The sequence below is a fragment of the Gadus chalcogrammus genome, chromosome 15, assembly GCF_026213295.1.
Source record: "Gadus chalcogrammus isolate NIFS_2021 chromosome 15, NIFS_Gcha_1.0, whole genome shotgun sequence".
NCBI classification, from domain to species: domain Eukaryota; kingdom Metazoa; phylum Chordata; class Actinopteri; order Gadiformes; family Gadidae; genus Gadus; species Gadus chalcogrammus.
Genome location: NC_079426.1, coordinates 1883986 through 1899805, shown reverse-complemented (window position 1 = coordinate 1899805; position 15820 = coordinate 1883986). Strand labels below are relative to the sequence as shown.

The 15820-nt window shown below is 48.2% G+C and overlaps 4 non-coding genes across 4 annotated transcripts; all 4 read left to right on the top strand.

The window, feature by feature from the left end:
* Positions 1 to 918: 918 nt before the first annotated feature.
* On the top strand, positions 919 to 1114 carry LOC130405263 (U2 spliceosomal RNA). Its single transcript, XR_008904325.1, has one exon. It is a non-coding gene; the product is annotated as a U2 spliceosomal RNA (small nuclear RNA).
* Positions 1115 to 1465: 351 nt separating this feature from the next.
* On the top strand, positions 1466 to 1637 carry LOC130405256 (U1 spliceosomal RNA). Its single transcript, XR_008904320.1, has one exon. It is a non-coding gene; the product is annotated as a U1 spliceosomal RNA (small nuclear RNA).
* Positions 1638 to 13205: 11568 nt separating this feature from the next.
* Positions 13206 to 13396, top strand: LOC130405262 (U2 spliceosomal RNA). The gene has a single exon (XR_008904324.1). It is a non-coding gene; the product is annotated as a U2 spliceosomal RNA (small nuclear RNA).
* A 344-nt stretch (positions 13397 to 13740) lies between these two features.
* On the top strand, positions 13741 to 13905 carry LOC130405255 (U1 spliceosomal RNA). Its single transcript, XR_008904319.1, has one exon. It is a non-coding gene; the product is annotated as a U1 spliceosomal RNA (small nuclear RNA).
* Positions 13906 to 15820: the final 1915 nt, after the last annotated feature.

Sequence of the window (15820 nt, the reverse complement as noted above, 5' to 3'; positions counted from 1 at the left end):
AGCTGTTGTCTAAACAGTCACATTACCCAGAACAACACATATCCACTCAAATTGTCCAGAAAACGTTGATTGTCGGCCGAAAAGCAACAAGTTTGCAGGTATGCGCGGATGCCTTACACATTGTAAACAGTGTCGTTTATCCGCGCCTAGCTCGTTACAACACACATTAATCAGCTTATTTCAACGACCCCTGGGTACATATAGTCATGCCATACACCGTTGGAAAGCTTAGATTACCACGATTAAAGGAGACCACCCACGAGTAATAGGTTGCTCGCCGACAAACGGCGTAGTTGACTGAACCCCAGCAGCTAAAAACGTAACCGCTACATCGTCCCTTTATACACAACGACCGGTTATGACACGGTGGAAAGATCTTTCTCTGTCTACAAAATCGAAACAGCTTAATACAAACCATTAAAAGAAAAAGTTCTATTGTCAACTAGCAACGGTGAAGGGGGATACAATTTAACCTGAGGTGAAACCGACGTGCTGTAGCTATTTTCTTTTCAACTCGAGCTCATTGGCTGCAATGGCTGCAATAGACTTCCAGGTGTTGACGTTTTGGGGCGGGGAAATCGTGGGCGACCACCAGTTTGGCAGGATTCGATAGTATTGGTTGGTTATTTAGTTTTTAACATTTTTGGTGAAGCACTGCTTCACCTGTAGTCTTATAGAACCTCCACTGCGCCACAACTCTATTTATGTGAAACATGCAGACGGCCTAGTGAGACTGCCAGCAGGCAGCAGCAAAGAGATGTAGCGACCTCGGTTTTAGTTTCTTCAGGCTTTCACATACACACAAACACCACACAGGGTGCTTGGTCAGTCTTTTGTTTTGTTTTCGTTGTCTGTTAAACCGCCACGTGGAGCGACGTGTCTGGGAACGTCGCCTCTTGGTCTGAGCGTGTGGTAGGCATCGCTTCTCGGGCCTTTTGGCTAAGGATCAAGTGGTAGTATCTGTTCTTACAGTTTAATATCTGATACGTCCCCTAACCCGGGGACCATATATTAAGTTGATTTTTGGAACTGGGAGATGGAAAAGGGGCTTGCCCCGTCCACTCCACGCATCGACCTGGTATTTGCAGTACCTCCGCTGAACCGTGCAAGACCCCTCTCTCAGCTGTGAAAAACAAAAGACTAAACTCCTCCTGAGAGTACACCCTTCCCGCCTGTAGACAATAAAGTGTCCTTACAATTCATAAACGGCACTGTTTACAATTATTCGAACGATATTCTGTTGTTTAAAGAAAGAAAAAGGATTCTTTCTGTGGCGTGTCGATAACTCGGACCTCCAGGTTTCCTTTCGTAAGCTTCCATCACGCTGATTTCAGATTCTGCCTGTCATCGTGTGACCGTGGTCTACAGTGTTTATTAAAGTCTAGACAGTCGCCGAATGCTTTGCAACCGTTCTCCACGGGAACACGCGTGGGCATCGTCAGCCCACCTGAACGTGTTCAAACTCATACTTACCTGGCAAGGGAGATACCATGATCAAGAAGGTGGTTCACTCCATAGCTAGGCTCAGCCATTGCACTGAGGCTGTTGCTGACCCGTGCGAATTCCCCAAATGTGGGAAATCTCGATTGCATAATTTCTGGTAGTGGGGGGACTGCGTTTCGCCGCTCTATCACCCTGATCATGTTGTTCTAAAGAAATAATAGCTATGAATGGCTTCATCGTGCTATAGTGCAGGTCCATACCATGTTTTGCATCGCTACGTTTCTTCAAAAGATACACGCAAACGATGGACGCGTCAAGCAGTGTAAGTGCATTGCGTTCAAATATGGAACTCTGAGTCTGGAAATAACGCATTCATGTGCATTCGATTCATTCATTCATTCATTCATGCATGCATTCCTTTCATTCAGTTATGGATCCTTAGTTCCAGAAATATTATGTGCAAGGCCTAGATTATCAAAATCCGCTAGGTCTGCTGGAAGGGTTTTGTTTATTATTTTCATACTTTGAGTTGATGTAGCTGATGATATTCATATTTCAAGTGGAAAAGTGTTTATTGGTTACATTTTGGGCTGAATTAAGAAAATAATAAGAATGTATTCAGTGCACTCACTTTGTCTGGATGACAGAGCCATTCACAGAACTCATTATTTTGACCAGCACATCGGGAGTGCAGCCAGCAAAGTGGGGTGTATTCAGACCTCTGGGTTGCGGGAGAGAGAGACACAAGGACTTCTAATTTCTTTGGTGTGTTTTTTCTTTCCACGACCCCACCCCTTGTGAAAGCCAAGCACACGAGACTCAAATTCTTTACAAACTTTTATTTTTCACACCCGAATGGGTGTTCATTGAAAAGGCAATGCATATAAAACACAATAAACAAGATCTGTTTAGTTAAAAGCTCGCCCACCACAACAAGGTACAGATCTACAGGCGAGAACACGAGAGCATGAGACGAGAGAGCAAACATGTACTACCAGTTGCAAACATTTTCATGAAACATGGAGCTGACAGACATCCACGATTAAAAGGAAAGGCACATAAAATACCATTAATAATATGCAAAAATCTAAATCTCAACAATTTAAGAAACACAACTTGGTACTTAAGATACAACTCAACAATTGGCTTGGTACAGGCTAAAGTGCAATAATGAACATGATTACCAAAGACTCAGGTGACCATCAACAAATAAAAGGCTCAGCTGTTCCATCCCTGTTGTGTTGTCTTAGCAACTTTTGTTAAAGCTGAAGCAGACAAATACATACAAACATCACAAGACACATAGCTGACAAAGACAAACAACATGCATGACAAAAACACAGATTATCTGAACATGAACAACCACTAAAGGGTATGTAAACGATTGTGTTAGATTGGAACTGATTAAGGTTAAAAAGATTGACCCGCTTCTCGGCCTTTTGGCTAAGACAGTGATCCCCCTCCGTTGTCTGTCTATATATGTCCTATTTAGTGGCAAATTATATAGCAGGTTAGGAGGATATTGCACCATCTTTTTGGTAAGTTGGGGTCAAATACCAGTTGCTGATACCCTTTACCAAGAAGACCATTGTCCAGTTGTTTAAACGTAAGTGAATTTATTGTTGCCTGTATTACCTTGTTTACTCACTGTTTTATTGCTTTTAACATCTTGAATTTTTAAGAGTGTGGTGTCTCCATCATGTCGGTTACCCCCTCCGGCATGAGGAGCACCACAGTGTACGTTTTTAAATTCAAGTCAATCAAGGAATTTGAATTCAGATGTCCCGGCTTGATTTTTCAAGGAAGCACATCCAAGGAATCCTGAGTTTACCGGAAACGACTTGAATTGTATTCTTACTCTGCCCTTTAACAAAGGATTCGATTTAGCTTCGCAGCACAACAACCCTCAAAGAATTTTGGACACGCTACGACACGGTAAAAGACCAGTTCTCAGCATTTGAAGTGGAGAGACTAAATGACGATTCCATTAAAACCGTAATCGTCAGGATGTTCAATGAAACTGTAAATGCTGATGATATTGTATATGGCTGGCAACAGTGGCATCACAGAGGTAGTTATCACACACACACACACACACACACACACACACACACACACACACACACACACACACACACACACACACACACACACAACACACACACACAGTCCTCCTTTCCAACTCTGCATCCACGACACTCTTAAAGAGTTCAAAGTTGTCATACACCACATTGTCGAGCCAGGTGTAGTGGACTTCCTAGTGGATGGACAGTAGGAAAACATTTTGTGCATGCTTCCAGCCACTTTGTCCTTGAAGGGTTGTACCTCTTCCACTGTCCACCACAGTTTGGCATGTGGCAAGCCCCACATGGCCTTGAGGACTTGTTAGGCATGAATGCCTTCACTGTTGGTGCAGGAGGGACAAAGCACTGGCTGCAGGATGTCCCACGAAACAGGACGGAGGGGGCCTGTGGCTGTGCGGGGAAGACCTGCAGTATGGGTGCTGCCGACACAGGGGTGGGCCGTAGGTCAACGCAGCGGGTGGCCTCGGCTGGAGGTGGGTGGGCGCAGAAGGCCTCGGCAGAATGGGGGTGAGCGCAGCAGGCTTCGGTCCGGGTGGAGGACGACAACCCCAGTGGGCTGAAAGGGTCGGTTCGCGGGAGTCACAGGCTGTGGCTCAGCAACAAATAATCTGGAAACATAAAATACACATGTGATCAGTATTGATATGACGTGTTGTGCTATTTGCTTTCCACAGCCAACAGGTGAAACAAAGTGCTTATGACAACTTACCTCCGCTTCTCACCACGTCTCTTTCCAGCCTCGTGATGGATGAGCCCGGTACTGGACCTGAGGCCGGTCTGGCGGAGGGAGGGATGTTGGCAGCGCAGGAGCCTCCGGGAACGGTGCGTCCGACAGCACTTTCAGGTGAGGAGTCACCTTGTGGCCGAAGGAGCAGCGCTCCTTCTGCCACTTCAGCAGCTCGTTCTGCTCCTCCTGCTGGCAGTACTTGGAACAGCAGCCACACCAGCCAGCCGACATCATTCTCCACAAGCCACCTGAAGGTCTGACCGGCGTACTACCCGAACGTGATGACCAGCTGACCTTTCCACAGCTCAGCCCCCGACCTCTTGGCAGCCGCCTCTGCTGTCTTGAGATCCAGCCATTTAGGGTCAACAACAGTGCTGCTGCGGGCCTCTGCCACAGACCTTGCTGCCTCTGTACAGTACAGCCTGGCCTCTCCTTGCCGGTACAAAATGATGTTGGGGTACTGTGTAGCTGTTGATGGCTGACCAGCGATGGTTTAGTGGCCAAGCTCTTCCCGCAGACATCACAGGTAAAGGTCTCCCTGGCGATGGCATGGATCTTCAGATGACTCGCCAGGTTGGACTTTTCACTGAATGTCTTGTCGCACACGGTGCACTGATGTGTATGCTCCTCCATGTTCCATCTGGTACAGTAAACATGAATAAATGAGTACAACAAGCAGATCATTTAGATTGACAATATGTAGCCCTTTATTATACAGAAATGTGCTGTTGGTGTATTAGCCTAGGTGGACAACACGCTCGCCAGATTGTTATCTATGTTGTTAGAAATGAGCTACTGTTTACCAGTGTTACCTCCCTCAGCTTCCCTGCTCCGAACCGTAGTTGGGAGCGAGCTGTTTTGAATTATATTACTTGGCTCGTTGCAGGTAACTTGCTTGTCTAGTTGTCCGGTTAACATAGCCGAAGCACAAACAGTGAGGCGTTGGTGGGTTGCAGCAATGAATTAGGCTTTCTTTATTTCCACAATGGTACATTAACAAAGCATAAAAGGCTACTATCCGTTCGCACTGTAGACTCCGACTGATTTCCCGCGTGGTCCTTCGTTTTACACTACCCACAACACACCCGTTCTATTACGTCACACCTAATGCGCCACACAAACGTATTTTACCCCAATAAAACCACCAGGGGGAGCCAGAGACTGCAACACTACCCCCACTCTGGAGAATGTTTAAACCCTTAACATATCTCCAGCATCACTACACTGTACACAGGAAAATACCAATTAGACCGTCATTATACAAGCATCCAACCATAACATGTGTTTCCCACAGGCCCTGAAGGGGTCCTCTTCCAGTGGAAAGTTAAGGTGAAAAGGCAATGCCTATAAACGTAAATTAAAGCGTATTCCCCACTCCTTTCGTACATGTAGGCAAATGGCATGAACACTCATACATTAGCGTAATTTACAGGGTGTAAGATTTCAAGTGCAATAGCGTACTACAGGGTGTAGGATTTCAAGTGCAAAAATAGGGCAACATTTTCTATTATACAAATAACATTTTTCTTTCTTCCAAATCGTTTTTCACACGCATGCCCATTAAGTGCCTCAACGGTAAACATACCCAGGATGCTCCAATAAAACTATGCGCACCATTAGTTTTCAAACCACCGACTGGTGACAGCAAACAACAATATCAAACCGTTAAATCGTATAAAGCTTCACATTTTTAACCTCAACATAGGCGAGTTACCTTGCAATGACACTACTGGAAATACAATCTTGGTTATTGTCAATACTCGAACTCTTTTGCTTTGACAATACTGGAACTTCTTTTTTTTTTTGGTTGGACAACACAGGAACTCTTGTTTTTGTTGTCTTTTACTGGAACTCTTTTTCTCTGAGGAGGGCAGCGATCCGCCTACACCCAACCTCAGGCAACTATGCTCAGTGATCAATCCAGTCACCAAACATGTCAGGAGCTCTGCGGACCCTCCGGGGTCGACGCCGAGGGGTGGAGCTCAAAAGAGGACGACCAGCTTCTCCCCTGGCCGTATGCGAGGTCCCAGCCTCCTCCAGCGAAGGCTCAGCGGGGTGGCAAGGAAGCTGGCTGCTGCTCGGTGATGGTGGTGGAGAGAAGAGGCCTGGAAGGGCCTCCACAACAGGGTCCTCCGTCTCTGGTGACGTGCCCCAAAGGTCAAGGGGACTGCTGTCGATTTCTGAAGGGCTGGGGTCTGACGACGGGGGTGGCGCCTCCACTGGTGCCCACGTTCCAGCCTCCCGAAATGTCCAGCTGTTGTCTAGTGCTGTCCTGGAATGGTAAGCTTTGAGTTTGTCGTGATGAACGACTTTCATCTTCATCCTCTGACCCTTTTTAATCCGGTAGACCAAGTCGTCCAGTACGCCCACAATGAAGTACGGACCCTCGTAGGAAGGCAGGAACTTCCGCACTTTATCCTTTACCCTCTTGGTGCCTTTGACTAGGAACCATACTGCATCACCAACTTTGTGTTGGACTCTGCAAACATTTTGTCGTACTGCCGTTTGGCACGCTCGACAGATTTTCCCAGCGCCTCCCGGGCCAACTGGTGAGATAGCTCGAGCCTTTCCCGGAGCTGTACAACATAGGATGGAGGGGTAGTAGTGTTGTCTGGGTCAGGTGGCAACCCAGCAACAAGATCCACTGGCTCGGTAATTTCCCGCCCGAACAGCATCATGTTAGGCGTCAGGCCCGTGGAGCTGTGTTTGGATGCCCGGTAGGCCATGACTGCATATGGGGTCATGATGTCCCAGTCCCAGTGACATCGTTCCGCAGTGGTGGCTATGATTTTCTGCAGGGTGGCATTGAAACGTTCTACTTGGCCGTCTGACTGCGGCCGAAACGGCGTGGTCCGTGTCTTGTCGATTCCCAGCAGTTCACACATTCTCTGGAACACAGCCGACTCGAAATTGGTACCTTGGTCGCTGTGTAGGCACTGTGGAGCTCCGTACCGGCACACCCACTCGGAAACAATCTTCTCGGCCACCGTCGTTGCTTGTTCATTGGGAACCGGGTAGGCTTCCACCCATTTGCTGAAGTAGTCTTGTACTACTATTATGTAGCGGTTGCGCCTTTCAGTTTCATTTAATGGTCCCATTAAATCGACTGCGATGCGTTCGAAGGGGGCACCAACTCGCACTGTGCCCATGGCGGCTTGAGGTGTTTTCTTCGGGCGGGCTTTTGCAGCACAGCTGGTGCAGGTGCGGCACCACAGCGTGACGTCATCCCTCATATTGTACCAGTAGTACCGGGCCTTGAGACGTGCGAGTGTCCTTTCTCCTCCAAAGTGGCCACCGACTGGGCCATCGTGCAATTGCTCCGTGACTGAGGTGCGGTACTCTTGAGGCAACAGGATCTGTGGATAGAACACCTTTCCATCTGTGCAGTAGAATTTCCTCAGCAAAACGCCATCTTTCTGGTAGAGCCTTTTCCACTGCGACCAGTAGGCTTTGGTGGCAGGGCTGTAGGGTGCTATGTCCGCCCAGGGTGGCCTGCTCCTCCCCTCGTCCATCCACTTCCTCACTGGTGCTATGTCTGGGTCAGCTTCTTGGGCACTGATTAACTGCTCTTGGGTCCAACCACTGAACAGGTTGGTTTGGGCTGGCTCACTCACCCTGTAGACACCTGGTCGGAACAGAGAGCCAGCTTGATCATTACTGAAAACGTCCGCTACCCCCACTGGAAGATGCTTAGACTCAACTGCAGGGCTGCCTCCATAGCTATCTTCAGGCACCACTACCCCCACTGGAGGTTGCTCTGCAGGAGTTTCCACAGGCATCCTCTTCAGGCACCACTACCCCCACTGGAGGTTGCTCTGCAGGAGTTTCCACGGCATCCTCTTCATCCTCTTCGGCCATGTTGCACTGAATCCCCTTGTGCTGGAACTGGTTACTGAGGCTAGGCTCCGGCACTGTGCATGGGCATGACGTCCGGCAGGGTCTTCTGGAGAGCGCGTCCGCATTTTGGTGGTGTCTCCCTGGACGATGGATCACCAGGAACTCGTACTCTGCTAGTTTCTCAAGCCAGCGAGCAAGCTGACCCTCAGGCTCCTTCATCCGAGTCAACCAGCGCAGGCTGCTGTGATCAGTCCGTATGATGAATGATCTCCCTAGTAGGTACTGCCGGAAATGAGAGGTGAACTCGACAGCTGCCAGAAGTTCTCGTCTGGTGGTGCAGTAGTTTTGCTCAGTGGGCGACATTCTCCTGCTCCCATAGGCTAGCACTCTCTCCTCACCTTCTTGCACTTGGGAGAGGACTGCTCCGATTCCCCAGTCACTGGCGTCTGTGTCGAGGAGCAGTTGGCCACTGTCGAGGGGATAGCCCAGCACCGGCGCTGACGTCAACCGGCTTTTCAGCTGCTCGAACGCCTCCTGGCATTCATCCGTCCAGTTAAAGCGTGCATACTTTTTGGTGAGTTCGTGGAGGGGCTTGGCAACTGTGGCGAAATCCTTGACGAAGCGTCGGTAGTACGAGGCCAGGCCGACAAACTGACGCACTTCAGAGACGTTTCGGGGTGCGGGCCACTCAGTCACCTTTTGGATCTTTTGGGGGTCAGTAGCGATACCTTTGCTGGAGACGATGTGCCCCAGGTAAGCCACTCGCTCTCGGAACAGGAAACACTTTGATGGTTTAAGTTTCAGGTTGGCGGCGCGTAGTCTGTTGAACACCTGGCTCAGCCGCTCCAACATGTCGGTGCCGTCCCGCCCCAGGACAATGATGTCATCGAGGTACACCAAACAGGTCTCCCACTGCAGCCCGGCCAGGACACGGTCCATGAGCCTCTGGAATGTGGCCGGCGCATTGCACAGTCCGAAAGGCATCACATTCCATTCGAACAGGCCCTTACGGGTGCAGAAAGCAGCGGCTTTTCGGGCTCTCGGCGTCATTTCCACCTGCCAGTACCCTGATGTTAAATCCAGCGTGCTGAAGTACCTGGCGGTGGACAATGTGTCTAAGGTGTCCTGGATGCGGGGCAGTGGATACGCATCCTTAATGGTCCTCTCATTTAAGAGCCTGTAGTCGACACATAGCCGCGAAGTCTGGTCCTTCTTCCTTACCATAACAATTGGTGCAGCCCAGCTGCTGTGGCTGAGTTGGGCCACACCAGTGTCCAGGCTCTGCTGCACCTGCTGGTCCGCTGCAGTTTGTTTGTCTCCAGCCATCCTGCGTGGTTGCTGTTTCACAGGTGGACCAGGGATGGTGAGGATATCGTGCTGCACGAGGCCAGTACGGCCAAGGTCAGTGGGCCCCGTGGAGAAGACGTCACTGTATGACCGTAGCAGGCAGGCCACCCTCTCATGGTCCCCCTTTGGCAGACTAGCACAGCTCTCATTATACAGGACCTGCAGGTGGCTGGGCAAAGAAGCAGAGACAGAGTTAATCGGTTCGGAGGCCGGTGGGGCGAGGGGTGGCTGGGGCTCCAGCTTCCCTAACACCGTTGCTGGTTGTAGGATCCCTGCCACAACGCCTCTCTTCAACGTGACAGGTAAGGCTCCAGGGTTGAAGACTCTGATGGGAACGTTGGTGGACCGCTGCGCCTGTACGACGAGGTGAGCCACTAGTACGTGGTGTTTTTCGATGAAACCTTTAGTTGGGCTCAGCATCAGGTCTCCGTCAGCGTGGCGGAGGTGGGCGGTGCCGGGGACTACATACTCACACCCCGATTCCAACACTGTTGTGCGGGCCACTCTGACAATGTGCACCCGGGACTGATGGCTTGGGTTAAAACGAGGTACCTTCTCTCCACATAGGGTTATCTCCCGGCGACCATAGTCCAGCTGGGCACTCGTCTGATGTAGGAAAGGGTGCCCCAGGATAACCTCGGTGCTCTCTGCTGTGTCGGCCATGATGAAGTTCACATTGGTAGCTCGGCTCCCAACTCGTACTGGTAGGTTGACTTCCCCCAGCACTGCCAGACCACCGGGGCCGATGCCCTGCAGGACCTCCGCGACAGATGGCTCTATTGGGGGTCTGGACTCTGTGGGAATGGCGTTGAAGAGATGGAGGGGCAACACATTCCTCCGAGCACCAGAGTCAAGCAGAGCACACATTTCCAATCCATGTATCAATATTTGAACACACATGTCGTCTTCCTGACTTGCAGTACAGGTGACCACTATACCTGTGTCGGGGGCTGTGTTGTTATTGACTGTCCGAGCTTGCTGTCTGGGTCGACGGGGAGAAGGGCAGTTTCTCATCATATGCCCTAGACCGGAGCAGTTGTGGCACTGAACATCCCCCATAGGCATTTTGACATTTGTGGTTTTCTTCTGGTGCCACTGCGGACTAAATCTTGGAGCCCTCTCTGGTGAGTCGATGGACCAGACAGCTACCCCCACTGGCTCTACACAAGCTGGCATGCTGTTATTTTCACGTACCGTGGCGGCCCTGGCTCTCTGATTTACAAAGCTGCGTTGGCCAGGCTGCATGAATTGTGTGACTGTTCTGGCGGCCCTCCTGGTGGTCTCATAGCTGTGTGCGATGTCATATGCTCTGGCCAGGGTGCGCGGCTGCTTCTCCAGTAGCCTTTGCACCACCTCGGCGTCGGCCAGGGCGTTGGTGAAGACCTCCACACTGATGGCGTCCTGCTCCAGCTCTGTACGGTCAGCATACACAATGGACACTTTCTCATAAATATCATCCCTTAAGAGGTGCAGCGCTTCGTTCTGCCCCCTAACCCGCTGTCTCAATTCGATGCCGATGGCTGCCGCATGCTCGGAGCGCGGCCCGTAGGCAGTCTCTATTTCAGCCACAATCCGCCGGTAGTTCCAACGGTCAGATCTGGGATTTTTATGGACGATAGCTCCATAAATCTGAATAAATCTGGCTGAATCTCAGTTGCACTGCCATTGTTGCATCTGACCAATGATTTGCCATTGCACAGCTTTCGAACCGGTGAATAAAGTCTTTCCAGGAGCCCATTCCATCAAAATGGCCTGGCTTCAATATTGGAATTCTCTCTCTATATCCATAATGTTCATCGTCACTGTTGTCCATCGCTACAACATCTGGCGCTGTGTGTGATGACTGTGGCGCCGGCTTGGCGCTTCTCGCAGCTGACTGGCCGTATTGGTAGGTGTCGCGGTGTGGGGCATAGTTATCCTCATAGCTTCTTACTCCACAACGCTCCACGGGCTGGGGCATAGAGGGTGGAAAAGGTGTTGAAGTGAACTGAGGGGACAGTAAGTGGGTTGGGTCAAAAGGGTTTTGTGCCGTACAATTCACGGGGTTGAACGGGTTAGTCAACCGTGATGGCGGTGGCGTGGGGGGGAATGCTCGGTTGAGCGACGGCGTATGGCCGTGAACAATCCCTCCGTCTGCGGCTAACGTTAGCTCCATGCTAGCCGTGAAGGGGTTAAAGCCGTCGGCATATCGGCCGTCCATGTGGTTAACTGGGTCCATATCAGTGTCTCTTACATCTATTAAAAATGGGTTGGTGCTTATCCATCTCGACTCCATCTCGACAGGCCTCCTATTTCAAGCATTAACGGTACCTTTAGCTTTAGCTCAGTCTGCGTCCGACCGTCCGACGTCCTCTCACTTTCTTCTTGCTTTGTTAATCCCGGACGAGCCCCCAGTGTTACCTCCCTCAGCTTCCCTGCTCCGAACCGTAGTTGGGAGCGAGCTGTTTTGAATTATATTACTTGGCTCGTTGCAGGTAACTTGCTTGTCTAGTTGTCCGGTTAACATAGCCGAAGCACAAACAGTGAGGCGTTGGTGGGTTGCAGCAATGAATTAGGCTTTCTTTATTTCCACAATGGTACATTAACAAAGCATAAAAGGCTACTATCCGTTCGCACTGTAGACTCCGACTGATTTCCCGCGTGGTCCTTCGTTTTACACTACCCACAACACACCCGTTCTATTACGTCACACCTAATGCGCCACACAAACGTATTTTACCCCAATAAAACCACCAGGGGGAGCCAGAGACTGCAACACCAGGTATGCAGCGCATCCCATGCAACAAGAGATTAACACGGTCGCCAAATTGCTTTATGTTACACTTACTCTCGCATCAGCTGTTGTCTAAACAGTCACATTTACCCAAATCAACACATATCCACATCAAATTGTCCAAGAAAACGTTGATTGTCGCCGAAAAGCAACAAGTTTGCAGGTATGCGACGTATGCCCTTACACATTGTAAACAGTGTCGTTAGCCGCGCCTAGCTATCGTTACAAAACACACATTAATCAGCTTATTATTTCAACGACCCCTGGGTACATATAGTCATGCCATACACCGTTGGAAAGCTTAGATTACCACGATTAAAAGGAGACCACCCACGAGTAATATGGTTGCTCGCAGACAAAACGGCGATAGGTTGACTGAAGTCAACCCAGCAGCTAAAAACGTAACCGCTACGTCTTCCCTTTATACACAACGACCGTGTTATGACACGGTGGAAATCTTTTCTCTTTCTACAAAATCGAAACAGCTTAATACAAACCTTAAAAAAAAGGTCTAATTGTCAACTAGCAAACGGTGAAGGGGATACAATTTACCTGAGTGAAACCACGTGCTGTAAGCTATTTTCTTTTTCAACTCGAGCTCATTGGCTGCAATGGCTGCAATAGACTTCCGGGTGTTGACGTTGTTGGGGCGGGGAAATCGTGGGCACCACCATTTTGGCAGTATTCGATAGTATTGTTGGTTTATTTATTTTTTAACATTTTTTTGGTGAAGCACTGCTTCACCTGTAGTCTTATAGAAGCCTCCACTGCTCCAAACTCTATTTGTGAAACATGCAGACGGCCTAGTGAGACTGCCAGCAGGCAGCAGCAAAGAGATGTAGCGACCTCGGTTTATTTCTTCAGCTTTCACATACACACAAACACGCACACAGGGTGCTTGGTCATTCTTTTGTTTTTTTTTCGTTGTCTGTTAAACCGCCACGTGGAGCGACGTGTCTGGGAACGTCGCCTCTTGGTCTGAGCGTGTGTAGGCATCGCTTCTCGGCCTTTTGGCTAAGATCAAGTGTAGTATCTGTTCTTATCAGTTTAATATCTGATACGTCCCCTACCCGGGGACCATATATTAAATTGATTTTTGGAACTGGGAGATGGAAAAGGGGCTTGCCCCGTCCACTCCACGCATCGACCTGGTATTGCAGTACCTCCAGGACCGGTGCACCCCTCTCTCACTGTGAAAAACAAAACTAAACTCCTCCTGAGAGTACACCCGTCCGCCTGTAGACAATAAAGTGTCATTTACAATTCATAAACGCACTGTTTACAATTATTCGAACGATATTCTGTTGTTTAAGAAAGAAAAAAGGATTCTTTCTGTGGCGTGTCGATAACTCGGACCTCCAGGTTTCCTTTCGTTAAGCTTCCATCACGCTGATTTCAGATTCGCCTGTCATCGTGTGACCGGTGGTCTACAGTGTTTATTAAAGTCTAGACATCGCCGAATGCTTTGCAACCGTTCTCCACGGGAACACGCGTGGGCATCGTTCAGCCCACCTGAACGTGTTCAACTCATACTTACCTGGCAAGGGAGATACCATGATCAAGAAGGTGGTTCACCCATAGCGAGGCTCAGCCATTGCACTGAGGCTGTTGCTGACCCGTGCGAATTCCCCAAATGTGGGAATCTCGATTGCATAATTTCTGGTAGTGGGGGACTGCGTTCGCGCTCTCCCCTGATCATGTTGTTCTAAAGAAATAATAGCTATGAATGGCTTCATCGTGCTATAGTGCAGTCCATACCATGTTTTGCATCGCTACGTTTCTTCAAAAGATCACGCAAACGATGACGCGCAAGCAGTGTAATGCATTGCGTTCAAATATGGAACTCTGAGTCTGGAATAACGCATTCATTCATTCATTCATTCATTCATTCATTCATTCATTCATTCATTCATTCATTCATTCCTTTCATTCATTATGGATCCTTATTTCCAGAAATATTATGTGCAAGGCCTAGATTATCAAAATCCGCTAGTCTGCTGAATGTTTTGTTTATTATTTTCATACTTTGAGTTGATGTAGCTGATGATATTCATATTTTCAAGTGGAAAAGTGTTTAATTGTTACATTTTTGGGCTGAATTAAGAAAAATAATAAGAATGTATTCAGTGCACTCACTTTGTCTGGATGACAGAGCCATTCACAGAACTCATTATTTTGACCACACAGGGAGTGCAGCCAGCAAAGTGGGGGTGTATTCACACCTCTGGTTGCGGGAGAGAAGACACAAGGACTTCTAATTTCTTTGGTGTGTTTTTTCTTTCCACTACCCCACCCCTTGTGAAAGCCAAGCACACAGAGACTCAAATTCTTTTACAACTTTTATTTTTCACCCCGAATGGGTTTCATTGAAAAGGCAATGCATATAAAACACAAGTAAACAAGATCTGTTTAATTAAAAGCTCGCCCACCACAACAAGGTACAGATCTACAGGCGAGAACACGAGAGCATGAGACGAGAGACAAACATGTACTACCATTTGCAAACATTTTCATTAAACATGGAGCTGACAGACATGCACACATCAAAAGGAAAGGCACATATAAATAACATTAATAATAATGCAAAAATCTCAACAATTGAAGAACACACACTTGTACTTAAGATACAACTCAACAATTGGCTTGTACAGGCTAAAGTGCAATAATGAACATGATTATCCAAAGACTCAGGTGACCAATCAACAAATAAAGGCTCAAGCTGTTCCTCCCTTTTGTGTTTTCTTTAGCAAACTTTTGTTAAAACTGAAGCAGACAAATACATACAAACATCACAAACACATGAAGCTGACAAAGACAAACAACATGCATGACAAAAACACAGATTATCTGAACATGAACAACCACTAAAGGGTATGTAAACTGATTGTGTTAGATTGGAACTGATTAAGGTTAAAAAGATTGACCCGCTTCTCGGCCTTTTGGCTAAGACAGTGATCCCCTCCGTTGTCTGTCTATATATTGCCTATTTAGTGGCAATTATATAGCAGGTTAGGAGGATATTGCACCATCTTTTTGGTAAGTTGGGGTCAAATACCAGTTGCTGATACCCTTTACCAAGAAGACCATTGTCCAGTTTGTTTAAACGGTAAAGTGCATTTTATTGTTGCCTGTATTACCTTGTTTACTCACTGTTTTATTGCTTTTAACATCTTGAATTTTTAAGAGTGTGGTGTCTCCATCATGTCGGTTAACCCCTCCGGCATGAGGAGGCACCACAGTGTACGTTTTAAATTCAAGTCAATCAATGGAATTTTAATTCAGATGTCCCGGCTTGATTTTTCAAGGAAGCACATCCAAGGAATCCTGAAGTTTACCGGAAACGACTTGAATTGTATTCTTACTCTGCCCTTTAACAAAGGATTCGATGTTAGCTTCGCAGCCACAACAACCCTCAAAGAATTTTGGACACGCTACGACACGGTAAAAGACCAGTTCTCAGCATTTGAAGTGGAGAGACTAAATGACGATTCCATTAAAACCGTAATCGTCAGGATGTTCAATGAAACTGTAAATGCTGATGATATTTGTATATGGCTGGCAACAGTGGCATCACAGAGGTAAGTTATTCACACACACACACACACACAC